This window comes from Macaca mulatta, chromosome 8 (genome assembly GCF_049350105.2).
Source record: "Macaca mulatta isolate MMU2019108-1 chromosome 8, T2T-MMU8v2.0, whole genome shotgun sequence".
NCBI lineage: Eukaryota > Metazoa > Chordata > Mammalia > Primates > Cercopithecidae > Macaca > Macaca mulatta.
Window position 1 is genome coordinate 84,647,071 of NC_133413.1, and position 20,882 is coordinate 84,667,952.

General features: G+C 40.7%; 1 protein-coding gene and 1 non-coding gene across 3 annotated transcripts in view; both read left to right on the plus strand.

Moving 5' to 3' along the window:
- The window catches only part of LY96 (lymphocyte antigen 96), a 112,167-nt gene that overhangs the window by 77,082 nt on the left and 14,203 nt on the right, over positions 1-20,882 (plus strand). The gene's annotated exons all lie outside the window — the stretch shown is intronic.
- LOC114680467 (U6 spliceosomal RNA) lies at positions 13,212-13,314 on the plus strand. Its single transcript, XR_003732690.1, has one exon. It is a non-coding gene; the product is annotated as a U6 spliceosomal RNA (small nuclear RNA).

A 20,882-nucleotide genomic window follows, 5' to 3' on the forward strand; every position in this document is an offset into this window, starting at 1 on the left:
TCTAGGCTTAAAGACTTATATTGAGGATTTGTGCTTTAACCTGTCAGCATTGGTGAGACATTGACAGACTGCAGCAGGGAAGAAATAGGAGCAGATTTGTGTTTTTAAAGATTTACCTGGAGGAAGGATGGACCCAAGGCAAGAGACTGGAGGCAGGTGGACCAGCAGCTACAATCTAGTCAAGCTAGGATGAAGGTGTCAACCTAAACAGAGGGAGATTCTCCAAAGATAATATCCAAATATTTATCCAAAGATTTATTTGGGAGTGCTCAGGGTATCTGCAAATGCAGAATGTGTGGGCTTTGGGGATCACATCTGTCCAAAGAGGTTCAGGCAGGGGGAAGCTTTTAAAGGCAAAAGAGAGAAGTATAGGTAATTTGTTTTGAAACAAAGAGAACAATGGTTACAGGGGTTGACACTAGTTCTTTAGTGGAGACAGTGTGTCATGCAAGTGTTCTTGTGCATCCCGCTAGCTGTCCTTGTGACTCATGTAGCAAGCTGCAGTTTGGAAAGTCCTTGGCAAAAGTTTTGGTTACAGGCATATGTGCATAAAGCCCTTCAGAGAGTCTTTGTAATAGTTATTATCATAGGTACATGTGCATGACAGCCTTCCCTTCTTAACCTCCCGGCTTTATTTATTTTTTTGAGACAGAGTCTTGCTCTGTCACTCAGGCTGTAGTGCAGTGGTGCAATTACACCTCACTGTAGCCTGAACCTTCTGGGCTCAAGTGATCCTTCCATCTCAGCCTCCCAAGTAGCTGGGACTGCAGGTGTGTACCACCATGTGTAATTTTTTATTTTTTGTAAAGATGGGGTCTCACTATGTTGCCCACGCTAGTCTCGAGGCTTCAAGTGATCCTCTTGCATTGGAAAGTGCTGGGATTACAGACGTGAGCCACTGCGCCTTCCATGTGTTTTTTTTTGTTGTTGTTAGTTTGACACAGTGACTCCATTTTGATCCTGACAACTTTCACAAAAGCAGAAGTGGGACAAGAGAGGACTACCCAAATTCAACTGATGCTCAGTAGCAGAACTGTCAGAAGTTGACAACCATTTGGATATGGCAAAGGTTGGGGGAGATGGAGGCGTTGAGGTGTATTCTGAGGTTAATGCTGAGTTTTGAAAAAAAAAAAATCTTTGCAACTGACATCACAATCAAGATATAAAACATACCCGGGCTGGGCGCCGTGACTTACGTCTGTAATCTCAGCACTTTGGGAAGCTGAGGCGGGCAGATCACCTGAGGTCAGGAGTTCGAGAACAGCCTGGTCAACGAGGTAAAACCACGTCTCTACTAAAAATACAAAAATTAGCCGGGCATGGTGGCACATGCCTATAATCCCAGCTACTCGGGAGACAGAGGCAGGAGAATTGCTTGAACCCAGGAGGTGGAGGTTGCAGTGAGCCGAGATCATGCCATTGCACTCCAGTCTGGGTGACAAGAGTGAAACTCTGTCTCAAAAAAAAAAAAAAAAAAAAAAAATAGGACTTTTCCATCATCCCCCAAAGGTTTTCTTGTTGTCTTTCCAGTGAGCATCTGCCAATCCTGGGTCCAAAAATCCAGCAGTCTGTCTTCTGTCTCTGTATATTAGAGTTTCCTTTTCTAGATTTCATATAAATGGAGTCATACAGAATGCACTCTTTCACTCAGCATAATCTTTTGAGATTCATTCATGTTGTATGTATTGGGAGTTTGTTTCTTTTTATTGCTGAGTATTGTTATCTGTTATAAAGATACACAATTCATGGCTGGGCATGGTGGCTCACGCCTGCAATCCCAGCACTTTGGGAGGCCAAGGCGAGTGGATCATGAGGTCATGAGATCAAGACCATCCTGGCTAACATGGTGAAACCCCATCTCTACTAAAAAAAAAAATTAGCCAGGCATGGTGGTGGGCGCCTATAGTCCCAGCTACTCGGGAGGCTGAGGCAGGAGAATGGCATGAACCCGGGAGGCGGAGCTTGTAGTGAGCCGAGATCACACCACTGTATTCCAGCCTGGGCAACAGAGCAAGACTCCATCTCAAAAAAAAAAAAAAAAAAAAAAAGATACACTGTTCATTTACCTTTTGACAGACATTTGCATAGTCTTTGGTTTTAGCTCTTATGAATAAAGCTGCCATGAATACTCATGTACATATCTTTGTGTGAACAAATGATTTCTGAGTAAATACCTAAGAATAGAGCTACTGGGTCATATGGTTAATATATATTTAACTCTGGTAAATTTTCAAAATGGTTTCCAAATTAGTTGTACTTTACTTTCTCACCAGCAGTGTATGATTACTCTACATTCTCTCTAATACTTGATATTGTCAGGGTTTGGTTTTAGTCATTAGTAGGTATGCAGTGCATGGCATTGTGGTTTTAATTCGCAATAATGTTGAGAATTTTTTCATGTCCTTATTGGTCATTCATATGCAATATCTTGTCTTATGAAGGATCTTTTAGAATCTTTTGCCTTTAAACAATTGCTTTTTTTTCTTATTACTGAGTTTTAATAATTCTTTTTGAGACAGTCTCACTCTGTCACTCAGGCTGGAGTGCAGTGGCGCAATATCAGCTCACGCAACATCCGTCTCCAGGGTTCCAGCAATTCTCGTGCCTCAGTCTCCCAAGTAGCTGGGATTATAGGCACGCACCACCATGCCTGGCTAATTTCTGCATTTTTAGTAGAGACAGGGTTTCACCATGTTGGTCTCGAACTCCTGACCTCAAGTGATCTGCCTGCCTTGGCCTCCCAAAGTGCTGGGATTACAGGTGTGAGCCACTGTGCCTGGCCAGAGTTTTAATAATTCTTGAGATATTATGAATACAAGTCCTTTGTCAGATAAATATATTGTGAATATTTTCTCTCTGCGATTTATCTTTTTATACAATGTCCCCTGAAAAGCATAAGTTTTAGATTTTCCTGAAGTTCAATCTATTTTTAAAAAATAGTTTGTGTCTTTTGCCTTTCCCAAGGTCATGAAGATGTTCTCCAACATTTTCTTCTAGCAGTTTTATCCATTTAGGTTTGGGTCTGGGATTTGTTTTGAATCAAAGGTGTGAAGTGGGCATTTTGTGGCTAGCATAGGTCAGAAGCGTTGTGCCCTTCATGCACATATCCTCAGGAGACCTGGGGAAGGAAGCCTCATTCCTGTGATGGACAGTGACATTCACACGCGTGACCAGGAAGAAATCTACGTGGTGTTTCCATAGCACCATTTGCATGTTCAGTTCCCCATCTACCATCCACCTAACACTTTTTTATTTTATTTTTTTTGAGACAGAGTCTCGCTCTGTCACTCAGGCTGGAGTGCAGTGGTGCAATCTTGGCTCGCTGCAACCTCCGCCTCCCAGGTTCACGCCATTCTCCTGCCTCAGCCTCCCAAGTGGCTGGGACTACAGGTGCCCGCCACCACGCCCGGCTAATTTTTTTTTTTTTTTGTATTTTTAGTAGAGATGGGGTTTTACCATGTTAAGCAGGATGGTCTCGATCTCCTGACTGTCTGCCTTGGCCTCCCAAAGTGCTGGGATTACAGGTGTGAACCACTGCATCTGGCCTCTACCTAATACTTTTAAACTTCATTAATCAGCAGTCAATCAATTTATTTATTTATTTTTATTTGTTTGTTTTTTGAGACAGAGTCTTGCTCAGTTGTCCAGGCTGGTGTGCAATGGCCATCTCAGCTCACTGCAAACTCCACCTCCTGGGTTCACGTGATTCTCCCCTCTTAGCCTCCTGAGTAGTTGGGATTACAGGAACTCACCATCATGCTCAGCTAATTTTTGTATTTTTGTAGAGACAGAGTTTCACCATGTTGGCCAGGCTGGTCTTGAACTCCTGACCTCAGGTGATCCTCCTGCTTCGGCCTCCCAAAGTGCTGGGATTACAGACATAAGCCACTGTGCCTGGCCCATTTATTTGTTAGAAAATGAATCAGTAATTTCAATTAGGAGCTGTGAAATAATGGGTTTTAATTAATTCAATTATTCTTCTATACTTCTTAGTTGGCATTCTTCTGTAAAGTAGGGCTAGCTGGCTCTCCTGAATATATTTCATATTAGAAAATTAAGATGAATGCTTAAATCTTTCCCTTTGCCAATTTTCAAAACAAGAATTTGGCTTAATAGCTTCTTTAGATGGCTTCTTTTAATAGCTTCTTTAGACAAAGGAGTCTCCCTCACTCCAGCTTTATCTTTTTTCAGTATTGTAGACTTCTGGGTTTTTACATAACCAATGTATGCCATTTAACTATGATCATTATTCTTTTTGATGCTTATGTTATCACAGCTATGTCAGTAAGTTCCCCTTCAACTGACTCCTGTGTCCTTTTGTTATGAGTCCATTCATCTTTGGAAATTTCCTTGTTTTTGAGCGTTACAGAAATGCCCCAGGCTCACTTCGTGTCCTTACCATCCTGCCTCTGGAATCAGTTCTCCAAGGAACCTTGCTTTTTCTTTAAAAAAAAGATTAATTATTATTTTTATTTCCATAGGGAATGGCACTAGAGACCAAAATCAGGATACGAGGGGTTTTTATGTTCTTGACATTTTATGGATACTTTTTAAAAAAAATTAAAAACTTTATATGGCATGATTTTGTTTTTTTAAGCAGAAATGTTCTGGGTACCTTGTGCATCATATTGCTAGAAATGAAAATTTCCTTACTGAGTATCCAGTGTCAAGCATTTTACTACACAATTAAGCGTTTAATTCTCACATTAATGAAATTTGCTAGGGCTCTTATTCTCATCCCCATTTTAAAGATGAGAAAAATGAGACTGAGATATTAGTAACTCTCCTCGGTCACACAGCTAGCAAGTATAGGGCAGGTGTTGGAGCCAGGCAGTTGGACTCCAGAACGTGGGCTTATTAGCACCATACTATGATGCTATTCAGTTGTTCAGAAGCATTTCTCATAGGAGACGTGGCAGGAAGTACCTTAAGCAGGATAAATTGTCTTACAAGGACTTTCTTTTTTTTTTTAGAAGCAAAACTTTTGAAATATGAAGAAACAGAGTTAGAAGAAACAGAAAAATGTTTTTTTTTGTAGAATCAGAAAATAGCTCCAAATAATTCTTCTTCTTTCAGTTTTTTATATTGCCAGCAGAGTTAACTCTTTAATGTAGGGTACTGCAACTAGTTCCCAGTTCTCCTCTGGCCACCCTCAAAGCTGAACCCATCTGACTCCAGAATGCCTTTTGTAGTAAAAAAAATTGATAATATACATGAGATTACCTGTAACATCAATATTAGTTATTAAATATAGTAATATCACAAATACTATGAACCACTTCTCAACCCAAGAACTAGAATATTTCCAAAATTTTGTATCTACCAATGTATATTTTCCCTATCCCAGTCCCCTGCCTCTCGCCTCCAGGCCTACCTAGAGGCTTGCCATCCTATTGCTTTTTAAGCAAAAATATGGTTTTAGCACTAATATTTGTCTAAGAACTATATTGTTTGCCTTTGCTTGTTTTTAGAATTATGTAAACGATATGTAGTTATCTGTTTCTTGCCTTTCCTTCCTCAACATTATGTTACTAATATTAATTCACATTGTGTGTAGTGGTGGTTCATTTTCTCTGCAAAATCATGTTGCATTGTGTGGATATACCACAATTTATTTATTTATGCATTTACCTGTTGATGTCCATTTGAGTTGTTTCTAGTTTTTTGCTATTGCAAACATTGCTAATGGTCTTGTATATGTCTCCTGTATGCCAAGTACAATCCCAAGCACAAACATTTTTGGGGATAAATAGGAATGGGATTACTGAGCTGGAGTGTATGTGGAAGTTCAACTTTGCAAGATAACACTAAATAATTTTCCAAAGTGGTTGTATCAGTTTTTACTCTACTATCCATTAATCTATATCATTTTTAATAGATATAGAAATGAATATAAATTTTAAATTTATTAAAATTTATTTTGAATTAAAGTTGTGAAGTGGACATTTTGTGGCTAAATGTCCACAAATTTTAAATTTTCCCGAACTAATGGGTATAAAATTGTTTATCTTGTAAGCCTGTTCACATTTCTGTAAGTCCTAATGAAATCAAAAATTTTCCATATTTTATGGGCCATATCTGTTTTCTGCTCTGCGAAAGGCTTGCTCTTTGCAATTTATTTGTTCTTTTTCCACTTCTAACTGATGCAGTATAATCTAACATATGGTTAATTATAATTATTAGTCCTCTATTGTTGGACATTTAGTTTTTTCCCAATATTTTGCTATTATAAATAGAGCTGACCTGATAACGTTTTGGGTACCTTCAGGATTTATTTCTTTCAAATAAACTTAGAAGTGGAGTAGGCTGAGGAGGCAGATACGCTCATTTTGTAAAATACTTTGATAATACACTGAAAAGTTACCTCCTGAAATAGTGCCAATCTACCTGAAGAGGTTTTTCTCGTAACCTGTGAAACATATAAGCAGTTTTATGGACTTTGACAAAGTTGGGGTGAAAGAGGAAAAGCTTGAACACATAGGGAGGTCCTGGAAAAAGCTGGGAGGGGAGGAGCCATGCTCAGCACAGCCTTCTGACAAAGGCCGGGAGCCTGCATGAGTTCAGAGGTGAGCATGTGGGTGCCTCAGTCAGAATTCAACCAGGGGAGCAGAACTGCTAGCAGATATATGTACAGATATAAGGATTTGGGTTTTTGCAACTCAAGAAGTGGGTTAAGTGGTCTCTGTAAGGCTGTTATCCCTGTATCTGTGTGAGGCTGGAGCTTGAAGTCCATGATGCAGGTAGTCAGGCATAAAAGACAGATGGAAATTAGAGGAGACCGAGGGCAGGTAAGACTCCGCAAGCATGAGCTAAGCCCACACAAACAGACTGAAATCCGTGTCATTTCTTGTTGCCTCTGACCTTGATAGTGTGGCCATTCTGTCTGTAGAAGCCTGGGTCCTTTATTGAGGACCTAACCACATACACCTGGCTCAGGAGAAGAAGCTGACGGAGGGAAAGGGAAGGCGGCGCAGTTGCAGGTTCTGCTGTGGCTTCCTGCCACCAGGTGAGTCAGTAGATCAACAGATGTATGTGAGGGAAAGAAAGAATTTACAGCCATAGGCATCCAACAGTGTGAAAGGTGCTTTCTCACAGATGATCTCATTCAGTCCGCACAATAGCCTGTGAAGTTAGAAGTGTAAGCATTTCTAATGCACAGGTGAGTAAACTGAAATTCCAGAGCTCAGTCATGTAGAAGGGAGGAATGGTGATGGGACTGAAAATTTTTTCATTTTTATAATCAGATACTCAAGGGTAGGTTTGCAGTTCTAATTTATGCAGTTTCCCACAACCTGTGGTTGCTCAAGTTGGCCCTTGATTGATTAGGGGTAAAAAAAAAGAGAGTGATGAATTTATTTATTTATTTATTTATTTATTTATTTTGAGACCGAGTCTTGCTCTGTCGCCCAGGCTGGAGTGCAGTGGCACAATCTTGGCTCACTGCAACCTCTGCCTCCTGGGTTCAAGCAATTCTCCTGCCTCAGCCTCCTGCCCGGCTGAGGTAGGATGCCACCACGCCTGGCTAATATTTGTATTTTTAGTAGAGATGGGGTTTTGCCATGTTGGCCGGGCTGGTCTTAAACTCCTGAGCTCAAACGATCTGCCTGCGTCAGCCTCTCAAAGTGCTGGGATTACAGGTGTGAGTCACTGCACCCGACCTGATGAATTTATTGTAATTTAAATATGACCATAGTTTTAATTTTGGTTTTGTTTGTTTGTTTTTGTTTTTGTTTTTGAGACAGAGTCTTGCTTTATTGCCCAGGCTGCAGTGCAATAATGGCACGATCTCAGCTCACTGCAACCTCTGCTTCCCAGGTTCAAGTGATTCTCCTGCTTCAGCCTCCTGAATAGCTGGGATTACAGTCTCCCGCCACTACGACCAGCTAATGTTTTTGTAGTTTTAGTAGAGACAGGGTTTCATGTGGGCCAGGCTGGTCTCGAACTTCTGACCTCAAGTAATCCACCTGCCTCAGCCTCCCAAAGTGTTGGGATTACAGGCGTGAGCCACTGTGCCCGGCATGACCATAGTTTTAAAAATACAAATCTAGACTTTTTTAACACTGAAATTTGACTTTTTAATTATTTTGTGTGTCATGAACATTATTTTTCTTTTGATTCTTTTTCTTTCTTTTTTACATTTTTGTTTATCTTTTCAAAAAAAACCAACTTTTAATTTTGTTGATGTTTTATATCGTTTTCATTTCAATTTTATTTATTTATGCTCTAGTGTTTATTATTTCTTTTCTTCTACTAATTTTGGGTTAGTTTGCTCTTGCTTTTCTGCGTAAGATGCATTGTTAATTACATGACGTTTTTCTTCTTTTTTGATGTAGATTCTTAAAGGTATAAACTTCTCTCTTAGTACTGCCTTCTCTGTATCCCATAGGTTTTGGTATGTTGTGTTTCTATTATCATTTGTTTCAAGAAAATTTTCAGTTTCCTTAATTTCTTCATTGACCCATTAGTCATTCAGGAGCATATTTTCTAATTTCCATGTGTTTATATAGTTTCCCAAATTCCTCTTGTTATGGATTTCTAGTTTTATTCCATTGTAGCCAGAGAAGACACTTGATGTTATTTCAATTTTTTTGAATGTTTTAAGACTTGTTTTGTGACCTAACACATGATCTATCCTTGAGAATGATCCATATGCTGAGGAAAAAAAAATGTGTATTTTGGAGCTGTTGGATGAAATGTTCTGTAAATACCTATTAGTTCCGTTTATTCTATAGCACAGATTAAGTCTAATGTTTCTGTATTGATTTTCTGTCTGGAAGATCTGTCCGATGCTGAAAGAGGGGCATTGAAGTCTACAACTATTATTTTATTGGAGTCTATCTCTCCCTTTGGCTCTAATATTTGCTTTATACATCTAGATGCTTCAGTGTTGAGTACATACTTACAATTATTATATCCTCTGGCTGAATTGACTCCTTTATTATTATATAGAGAATCTAGACTTCTACTGTGGTTTTAAAAAATTATTTGTATTTTTTATTTTCTGAGACAGAGTCTTGCTCTAATGCCCAGGCTGGAGTGCAGTGGCACAATCATAGCTCACTGTAGCCTTGAACTCCTGGGCTGAAGCCATCTTCCTGCCTCAGCTTCCTGAGTAGTTAGGACTACAGGCATGCCCTACTACAGCTAGTTTTTAAATTTGTTTTTGTAGAGACAAGATCTTGCTATGTTATCCAGGCTATTCTCAAACTCCTGGCTTCAAGCGATCCTCCTGCCTTGGCCTCCCAAAGTGTTGGGATTATAGGCATGAACCACTGTGCCTGGCTTATTGTGGTTTATTTTGGTGACATCAGCAATTTAATGGAAATGTATCGATATAGTTTACCTATTTTAGAAGATAAAGTGAGACTTTTAAAATACATTGTATTTATCTTTAATTTCTTTTGATTAAATAATTAGAAATTCCTATTAGTGAAAATGAGAATGTTTGGCTTATAATTTTCATTCTTGAGAAATGATTGTGGGAATGCTGAAAATCATGTTTTAAATATAAAGTCAGTCCTAGTTTCTTCAACAGGTAAAAGGTATGAAAAGAAAGAGATGAGAACTGTTGCAAGTTGGATTCTCTGGAAGCAGATGCTGACACACGGTTTGGGTGCAGGATGATGGTTAGGCGCAGTGCCTATAAAGGGAAGGTGCTAGATGGAAAAGACCTGTTGCAACACAGGCCTGGCAAAACTTTGGCAAACCCAGAGTGGCTTTGTGAGCAAATATGGCTTATCAGAGTTGTTCTGCGTCAGGCCAACAGCTGGACCTTTTCACCCCTCCTTTCTCAGTCGCTGAATGTGGGTCGCTTGGGGAAGAGTGTGACCTCAGCTCTCAGTGGCTGATGCTGACCTTGAAGGAGCTGAGAGCTGGAGGCTGTCTGCTGACCCCACACCTCGCAGTTGGGCTTCAGGTTCTTCTTGATGGGTATCTCGGTGATGCCCCTTCATGGCCACCCCGGGAACCATCATAGATTAAGAAAGACTTAAGGGACATCAATCAAATGCCAATGATTCCTGATTCCAACAAACAACCAAGATACTTTTTTTTTTTTTTTTTGAGATGAAGTTTCACTCTTGTTACCCAGGCTGGAGTGCAATGGTGCAATCTTGGCTCACTGTAACCTCCGCCTCCTGGGTTCAAGTGATTCTCCTGCCTCAACCTCCCGAGTAGCTGGGATTACAGACTTGCACCATCATGCTCGGCTAATATTTTGTATTTTTAGTAGAGACGGGGTTTCGCCATGTTGTCCAGGCTGGTCTTGAACCCTTGATCTCAGGTGATCCACCTGCCTTGGCCTCCTGAAGTGCTGGGATTACAGGCGTGAGTCACCATGCCCGCCCCAAGATACTTTTGAGACAATTGCGGGAATATAGATATAGACTGGGTATCCAATGATAGTAGGGGATTAGTGTTAATTTTTTCTTGGGGGTTGAGAAAACATGCTGTTTATATTCACATAACACTTCTGACACTAGATGTGTGGGTTTTATCCCGCCACACCAAGCAATTCTCCAACTCTCTGGATCCCAGCTGGGTGTACTACAACTTAATCTAATTCTGAGACTATCTACCTGAAGTTTGCATCAGATCCCATAAGTTAAAGGGCTCGGTTCCTCAAGACTGCCCCTACTTCAGATGTCAATCGCATGTCTGGGGCTCTTGCAGTTCTCAATGACTGGCTTTTAATTGGGGGTTCCCGTAATGAGTTTGATAATTTGCTACAATGACTCACGGAATTGAGGGAAACACTTTACTCATGTTTAGTGGTTTATTATGAAGGACACACCTCTAGGAAATCTAGAGAGAAGGGATGCATAGGGCAATGTATGGGGCCGGAGAGTGATTCGTGTCTCTTCTCTTCTCTCTCTGGGCACGCCACCCTCCCAGCACCTTGATGTATTCACCTGGAAGCTCATCAAATCTCATTGTTCAAGAGTTTTTATAGCACTTACTCTGAGTCCGCCCTTTTCCAGATACTTCATTAGCATGAACTCAGGTCTGATCTAAAGAGGTGCTTTATGAATAACCAAAGACACTCCTATCACTCAGGAAATTCCAAGGGTTTTAGGAGTTTTGTGCCAGGAACCAGAAATGAAGACCAGGTAGCCTTATTTATACTACAGGTGTGATGATGGAATCATGGTTATGTAAGATACCGTAATATGGTGGTAGAATAAGGTACCCAGGGATTAGCTCCAGTAAAGCGACAGCAATAAAAATGGAGGACTGATAGATAAAACAAGAATGCTAAATTGTTGATAATTGTTAAAACTAGAGATGGGCTTAAAGAGATTCTCTTTAGTATTCTATTTATATGTGTGTCTGGAAATTCAAAACATAATGAAAAGATAAATATAGAAAAATACATGAAATCAATATAAATTATAATGAATATTATGATATATAAATGTATAAAAATTAAATATATAAAAATATTAAAACATAATAAAACGTTAAAAAAATACCAAAGGTCATTTAAGATAATACCTCATTGGTAAAAGAGGTAACACAGGCCAGGTATGGTGGCTTATGCCTGTAATCCCAGCACTTTGGGAGGCTGAGGTGGGAGGACTGCTTGAAGCCAGGAGTTCAAGACCAGCCTGGGAAACAAAGCGAGATCTTGTCTCTACAAAAATTTAAAAAATTCGCTGAGTGTCGGGGCGCATGCCTGTAGTCTCAGCTACTTAGGAGGCTGAGGTGGAAGGATTGCTTGAGCCGAGGAGTTTGAGGCTGCAGTGAGCAGGGATTGTGCAACTGCACTCCAACCTGTGTGACAGAGGAAGACCCTGTCTCAAAAAAAAAAAAAAAAAAAAAGAATTATCATAATAAATAGGGGGCATCTATTATTGGGTGTCTTTCATATGCTAGAAATCAACAAGTAAATCCAGAGTAAACTCAGTTTTAAGTATTATGAAGATCTGCCCTGGAGATAAAGCATCCTTCAGTGGCAGCTGATAGCTTTCAGTGGAATGTGAGGATTTTCCTGTCGAGTGTGACCAGATGAATAACTGGGAAAGGAGATACAGGAAGATTATAAGGCAGGACAGAAAGCAAACTACTGAGAGCATTTTTGAGAGCATCCAGACACAGTGTCAGGTGCTTTACACACACTGTCTTAATTCTCACAGTCACAACCCCACGCTATTATTTAGATTTTCTAGGATTCACTTTATGTAGATTGGGATATTAAGACTCAGATATTTGGGAACTCATCCAAGTGTTTTTAATGGGATTCTAAGTTAGGTTGTGTTGGGTTCTGAGGCTTTGCACTGGGTCACTGGAGTTCAAAGCTGGTCACTTCTCAGGCTCCCAGAGAATCTGGCAGCACCCCTGGGGCAGCATATTCTGTCTCTCCTGGAAAAGTAAACTGCACTGGTCCTCCTGTGGCTGCTGGGCAGACCCACAGAGTTTCACAGGCCTGGGATGGCCCTTTCTGCTGATGACACTCCTGCCTAACTTCCTGGAACTAGAAAAATTAGAAAAGAAGAAAACAATACTATTCTGAATTTTAACAATACTATTCTGAATTTTAATTAGAAGCTCTGAGCATTTCCTCTTCCTAAGGGCTTTCTCTCTCTCTCTCTTTTTTTGTTCATGTATCTGCCCATTTGTAGTAGTTAATTTCATATGTCAACTTGACTGGGCTAAGGGATGCTCAGATAGCTGGTAAAGCATTATTTCTGGGTGTGTCTGTGAAGATGTTTCCCCAAAACATTGGCGTTTGAATCAGTAGACTGAGTAAAGATTGGCCCTCACCAAAGTGGCTGGGCAACATCCAATCTGTTGAAGTCCCAGCTATAACAGAAAGGCGGAGGAAAGGTGAATTTTCTCTCTGCTTGAGCTGGGACATCTATCTTCTGCCCTTGGGCATCAGCACTCCTGGTTCTGATGCCTTTACACTCCGGCTGGAATTACTCCATCAGCTTTCCTGGGCCTTCAGCTTGAGACAGCAGACTGTGGAGCTTCTCAGCCTCCATAATATCATGGACCAACCTTTCATAATAAATCTCTTTCTACATAACTCTCTAAGTATCTTACTAGGTCTGTTTCTCTGGAGAACCTGACTAATACACTATCTTCAGGTAATGCCCTTTGTAATTTATTGTCTGCCAGTATGTTGGGAGTATACCAGTCTCCATTAAAAGCTGTCTAACAACTTTGGAAGAGGATTACAAGGGAGTTTTATCAATAGATAGTTATGGTGTTTGCTTTGGCAGCATGTGTATTAAAATCGGACTAATACAGAGAAGACTAGGATGGCTCCAGTGCAAGGACGACACACAAATTTGTGAAGTGTTTAATTTAAAAAAAACAATAATTAATAGGCTACCAACCAAAAAAAGTCCAGGACCAGATGGATTCACAGCCGAATTCTACCAGAGGTACAAGGAGGAGCTGGTACCATTCCCTCTGAAACTATTTCAATCGATAGAAAAAGAGGGAATCCTCCCTAACTAATTTTATGAGGCCAGCATCATCCTGATACCAAAGCCTGGTAGAGACACAACAAAAAAAGAGAAATTTAGACCAATATCCCTGATAAACATCGATGCAAAAATCCTCAATAAAATGCTGGCAAACTGAATCCAGCAGCACATCAAAAACCTTATCCACCATGATCAAGTGGGCTTCATCCCTGGGATGCAAGGCTGGTTCAACATATGCAAATCAATAAATGTAATCCATCATATAAACAAAACCAAAGACAAAAACCACATGATTATCTCAATAGATGCAGAAAAGGCCTTTGACAAAATTCAACAGCCCTTCATGCTAAAAACTCTCAATAAATTTGGTATTGATGGTACATATCTCAAAATAATAAGAGCTATTTATGACAAACCCACAGCCAATATTATACTGAATGGGCAAAATCTGGAAGCATTCCCTTTGAAAACTGGCACAAGACAGGGATGCCCTCTCTCACTACTCCTATTTGACTTAGTGTTGGAAGTTCTGGCCAGGGCGATCAGGCAGGAGAAAGAAATAAAAGGTATTCAATTAGGAAAAGAGGAAGTCAAATTGTCCCTGTTTGCAGATGGCATGATTGTATATTTAGAAAACCCCATCATCTCAGCCCAAAATCTCCTTAAGCTGATAAGCAACTTCAGCAAAGTCTCTGGATACAAAATCAATGTGCAAAAATCACAAGCATTCTTATACACCAATAGCAGACAAACAGAGAGCCAAATCATGAGTGAACTCCCATTCACAATTGCTTCAAAGAGAATAAAATACCTAGGAATACAACTTACAAGGGATGCGAAGGACCTCTTCAAGGATTACAAACCTTTGCTCAACGAAATAAAAGAGGACACAAACAAATGGAATAACATTCCATGCTCATGGATAGGAAGAAGCAGTATCGTGAAAATGGCCATTCTGCCCAAGGTAATTTATAGATTTAATGCCATCCCCATCAAGCTACCATTGACTTTCTTCACAAAATTGGAAAAAACTACTTTAAAGTTCATATGGAACCAAAAAAGAGCCTGCATTGCCAAGACAATCCTAAGTAGAAAGAACAAAGCTGGAGGCATCATGCTACCTGACTTCAAACTATACTATAAGGCTACAGTAATCAAAACAGCATGGTACTTGTACCAAAACAGATATATAGACCAATGGACCAGAAAAGAGTCCTCAGAAATAATACCACACATCTACAACCATCTGATCTTTGACAAACCTGACAAAAACAAGAAATGGGGAAAGGATTCCCTATTTAATAAATGGTGCTGGGAAAACTGGCTAGCCATATGTAGAAAGCTGAAACTGGATCCCTTCCTTAAACCTTATACACAAATTAATTCAAGATGGATTAAAGATTTAAATGTTAGACCTAAAACCATAAAAACCCTAGAAGAATACCTAGGCAATACCATTCAGGACATAGGCATGGGCAAGGACTTCATGTTTAAAACACCAAAAGGAATGGCAACAAAAGCCAAAATTGACAAATGAGATCTAATTAAACTAAAGAGCTTCTGCACAGCAAAAGAAACTACCATCCGAGTGAACAGGCAACCTACAGAATGGGAGAAAATTTTTGCAATCTACCCATCTGACAAAGGGCTAATATCCAGAATCTACAAAGAACTTAAGCACATTTACAAGAAAAAAAAAATCAAACAACCCCATCAAAAAGTGGGTGAAGGATATGAACAGACTCTTCTCAAAAGAAGACATTTATGCAGCCAACAGACACATGAAAAAAATGCTCATCATCACTGGCTATCAGAGAAATGCAAATCGAACCACAACGAGATACCATCTCACACCAGTTAAAATGACGATCATTAAAAAGTCAGGAAACAACGGGTGCTGGAGAGGATGTGGAGAAATAGGAACACTTTTACACTGTTAGTGGGACTGTAAACTAGTTCAACCATTGTGGAAGACAGTGTGGTGATTCCTCAAGGATCTAGAACTAGAAATACCATTTGACCCAGCCATTGCATTACTGGGTATATACCCAAAGGATTATAAATCATGCTGCTATAAAGACACATGCACATGTATGTTTAGTGCAGCATTATTCACAATAGCAAAGACTTGGAACCAACCCAAATGCCCATCAATGATAGACTGGATTAAGAAAATGTGGCATATATATACCATGGAATACTATGCAGCCATAAAAAAGGATGAGTTCGTGTCCTTTTTGGGGACATGGATGAAGCTGGAAACCATCATTCTGAGCAAACTATTGCAAGGACAGAAAACCAGACACTGCATGTTGTCACTCATAGGTGGGAATTGAACAATGAGGACACTTGGACACAGGGTGGGGAACATCACACACTGGGGCCTGTCATGGGGTGGGGCGGGGGAGGGATAGCATTAGGAGATATACCTAATGTAAATGACAAGTTAATGGGTGCAGCACACCAATATGGCACATGTATACCTATGTAACAAAGCTGCACATTGTGCGCATGTACCCTAGAACTTAAAGTATGATAATAAAATAAATAAATAAACAAATAAAATTTAAAAATAAAAAAGTTATTTTTTTGTGGTGGATAGTGGATTTTATGAAAGAAAGTGGATTTTTTTTTTTTTTTTTTTTTTTTTGAGACAGGGTGTCACTATGTCACCTAGACTGGAATCTTGGCTCACTGCAGCTTTGATCTCCTGGGCTCAAGTGATCCACCCGCCTCGACTTCTAAAAGTGCTGGGATTACAGGCATGAACCACTGCGCTCAGCCTTAGCTGTGGATTCTTAAAGACAGAGACTTACAAAATGTGCATGTGTGTGTGCGCATGCACACATGTGCAAGGAAGGGGAAAGAACTGATCCTTTTCTACATCCAGGCTGTGGGATACTCCAATGAAGACAGAGAAAAGGAAAAAATAAGGGAGGGCAAGTTTCTTCCTCAAGTTCACATCTAATATCATTTGCAATGAAAAGAGCGAAGGAGTGGTGGCATTGAACCTGAGCTGAAGGGAAAGCATACCTTTGCAGGCAATGTTGGAAGTGTTGTTTAGGACCCCTTTATGTGAAAGCAAGACCGTTGGAAGGCAGCTGAGACTTCCCAAGCAGCAGTACCCACTGTGGGTCTGCCTGGGGTGGTAAATGGGGCTTGGAATCAAAATGCAAGAAAATCCTAGCATAAGGGACTTTGTGTTGGGCCTGATTGACTTTGGTATATTCCCAAGCCCTGAGTACCTCATCAGAAGTTCTTTCTGCTGCTCACGGCCATGGTGGAGGAATCCCGGGAAAAGAGCCTCAGTAGTAAATTGACACTGAAAGTGCTTTCAGATGGTTTTGCTTTATGGCTGAGTGTGGAGGTGCCAGGAACCAGGCTTTGAGCTGCACAGCAATTACATGGCCAAGTGCATGCCCTGAGAGGCAAAAAACTGTAGAAGAATTTGGAAATGAAGTTAAGTGTAGGTTTTCAAGCTGTGTATATGAAACACTGTCCATATGACACACTCTACCTTCTCCACTGTCACTTTGTCCCAGGAATGTTTATTTTTCCCACACTGTTACTGATTCCCTGCTTCCCAACCTTTCTCCAAAAAGCCCCCTATGTGCTTTTTCTGGCCTGGTAAGAGAAGTAAACAGGGTGGAATTGCAAAGGATGGAATTTCCCAGCAGGCAGTGCAGAGGCTCCACCTTGCTGATGTGGTTTCACCTTCTCCAGGGACCGTTAGCTCTTTGTTGACTCCCAGGAATAAAAGCTCGGTTTCCTCTAAGGCTCTTTAGTGGTGTTTCTTGTATTGGTTATCATTTTGGCTTCCGGGGGATTTAGCACAATTGTAGAGCTTTACTCTTCCCTGGCCATTCCAGCAGACTGGCTTCAGCTCCCGTCTCCCTGCTTTCAATTATAGAATATTTCCCTTAATCTACAGTCCTATTTTTTGTGCTCCTCTTTATCCAGTTGTCCACACTGCTGCTATGTGTCAGGCTTGTGCTAGGATCTGGGAACAGAGAGATGAATAAAACGTGGTTCCTCAGTCTTCAGCAGCTCATAAAGAACTGGGGAAAACAGAGTTGCAAGGAACTCACAGTGAGTGACTCTAGCTTTATCTTGTGTCTGGATTTCTGTTTTTCACGCAATTGCACCATTTTTCTTCTGGTTGAGCATGTTCCTTGATTGGACTAGATTGTATAGGTTATCAATAAATACTGGCCATGCTCATGATTGTGGTTATGTCCAAGTAAAGGCTTTCAAATGCCTCCAACTCCTGGAACCTTTGCTTAGCAGTGCAATGTGTGCAGGTAACAGAAACTAAAGAAAAATTGTGAAGTCATTTGAACATTTTTCTGTTTTTATTTTAGTGTTTATTATTGTATTGTTATTTTTAAAAACCCAAACCTCTGCAGGAGAGGAAAGATTTCTTTTTCTCACCCACCCTAGGTTCATACTGGAGGCTCCTATAACAAAGGAAGATGAACAAGCGAAAGGCATACACATTTATTTAATATGAGTTTTATATGAAGGGGAGACTTCTTAAGGAAATGAAGATTCAAGTAAACAGGTGCACTTGTGTATTGCTATGCTTAGGTTTGATGAAGCATGGACCGTCATGGAGAAATATGACTGCAGGGCAGAAGGATGTGATGGAATGGTAATAAGCTAGGGGGAAACTTAGCAAGACCTGTTTGTTCAGGTTCCTCTCTGTGTCCCTGTGTCTTCAGAGGTAAGGATGTTCCTTTCACCCTGGATATAGGAAGGATACCTTTCAAATGAGGGATTTATGGCCTGTTTCAGGGGAGAAGGCTGAGGGAAAGGTGAGCGAGGCCTTCCTGCTTCTGTTGTTTTCTCAAAAATGCCAAGATGTCATATTTTGGGATAGTGTGTCCTGAACCCCATCTTCCCTGCCCCCCTACAGGATTAATCTGAAGTAAGTTCCAGGTATTATACATATATTTATATGTGTCTATATATGTAAATATATAGTTATAAATATCTATGCATATTATAAATGCAAATGTGTGTAAATATTCCAGCATATATCTCTGAAAGTTAAGGACTCTTTTTATTTTATTTTTATTTTTTGGAGATGGAGTCTTGTTCTGTTGCCCAGGCTGGCAACGTCTCAGCTCACTGCAACCTCCACCTCGCGGGTTTAAGCAATTCTCCTGCCTTAGCGCTCCGAGTAGCTGAGATTACAGGTGCCTGCCACCATGCCCGGCTAATTTTTTGTATTTTTAGTAGAGATGAGGTTTCTTCATGTTGGCCAGGCTGGTCTTGAGCTCCTGACCTCCTGATCCACCTGCCTTGGCCTCCCAAAGTGCTGAGAGTACAGGCATGAGCCAGGACTCTTTAAAAAGTAACCATAATATCATGAACACACCTAAAAAATTATTGGTAATTCCTTAATATTATCAGATATCCAGTCACATTTCACTGATTTTATTATAAGCTTTTACTTTTATAGTTGGTTTGTCTGAATCAGGATTTTTGATAGGTTCCTATGTTGTGATTGGTTGGGATACCTCTTAAATCTTTTCTTTCTTTCTTTCTTTTTGAGACAGGGTCTTGCTCTGTCACCCAGGCTGAAGTGCAGTGACAAAATCACTGCTCACTGCAGCCTTGACCTCTCGGGCTGAAGTGATCCTCCTGCCTCAGCCTCCTGAGTAACTGGGACCACAGGCATGTGCCCCTATGCCTGGCTAATTTTTTTTTTTTTGAGATGGGGGTCTCACTGTGTTGTCGAGGCTGGTCTGGAATTCCTGGGCTCAAGTGATTCTTCCACCTTGGCCTCCCAAAGTGCTGAGATTGCAGGTGTGAGCCACTGTGCCCAGCCAAATCTTTTCTAACCTACAGGTTTCTCCTCATGTTCTTTTTTTTTTTTTGTTCCATTGCAATTTATTTGTTGAAGAAACTGGGTGATTTCTCCAATAGAGTTTCCCATAGTCTGGATATTGCTGATTGCTTCCTTGTAATGTTTAACCTGTTCCTCTGGTCTCTGTATTGCCATCAAACTGATAGTTAGACCTAAAACTTTAGGCTTGAGTGTAGGGCAGAAATATCTCATAGGGGGTGGTGTGTGTATTTCTATCTGGAGACACAAAATGCTGGGTTCTCGCTGCTTCTGTGACGTGAGCTGTCCTGATGTACAGATTAACTCAGCTCCTTAGCTCGTTAGAGGTTGCTCAGTGGTAATACTCCAGTTCTGTTGTTGCTTCCTATGCCTTAGCCAGAATACTGGTCTGGAAGAGAAACTTCTCTCATCAGCATTTGGTTACTCTGAGGTGCAGTTTGTACAGGACAGTCAGAATTCATGCTGTCTTCTTTCCGTTTATTAATAGTTTTTAAGGAATTTAAACACTGAAGACTTCAGAGATTGTACCCCTTCTTCCCCAAATAGTTTTCTCCTCTTTCCCCTGGCCCCTCTGTAATCTAGAATCTTGCTCTCTCTTTCAATCTCTCTCTCTATTTTTTTTTTTTTTTTTTTTTGAGATGGAGTTTCCCTCTGTTGCCCAGGCTGGAGTACAGTGGTGCGATCTCGGCTCACTGAAACCTCCACCTCATGGGTTCAAGGGATTCTCCTGCCTCAGCCTCCTGAGTAGCTGGAATTACAGGCTCCTGCCACCATGCCCGGCTAATTTTTTGTATTTTTAGTAGAGATGGGGCTTCACCATGTTGGCCAGGCTGGTCTCAAACTCCTGGCCTCCAGTGATCCGCCTGCCTCGACCTCCCAAAGTGCTGGGATTACAGGCATGAGTCACCGCACCCAGCCCTCTCTTTCTCTTGAATCCAACTTTGTAGAGCTTTGGAGAAAGAACTGCAGACTCATTCACACTAAGGTACAAATGACAAATAACAGGTTACAGTGTGATTACTCCAGACAGACTTTCTGTTTAACTTCCATCAACAGCTTAAGTTAGAGAAATGAAGCTTCTTGGAGAAGAATAACATTTGTGTGCACTTACTATTATATGCCAGCTGCGGCAGTAAATGATTTATGTGTGCTGTCTCACACAATGCCTACAGCAACCCTGTGAGTAAGGTATTCTATGTTATTCCCATTTTACAGATGTGGAAACAAAGCTCAGGTTTCAATAACTTGCCAACTAAAAGGTGACAGAGGTGAAACTAAAACATATGATTGTCTCATTCCAAGCCAGACATCTTATTCTGGAATCACAGAGGAATCATATCGTGTTCTGCCTTCTTTGTATAATTTCAGACATCTTGAACTAGGAGAAAAGGCTTTGGGGGAGAGGATGGCTTCCCAAGGTCGATATTTTCCGCTAGACAGACCCAAGTTACTCATTGTGTCAGTGTGTACAGAAAAGCCTGGCAATCACCCACGGAACCAAAGATTTGTCACTGGAGTGTCATTGTTGAAAATAGTTCTCTGCCACTGCAGCAATAGCGATGCCTTTGCCGCAGCCAGCTTCTTTCTGCTTTTCCAAC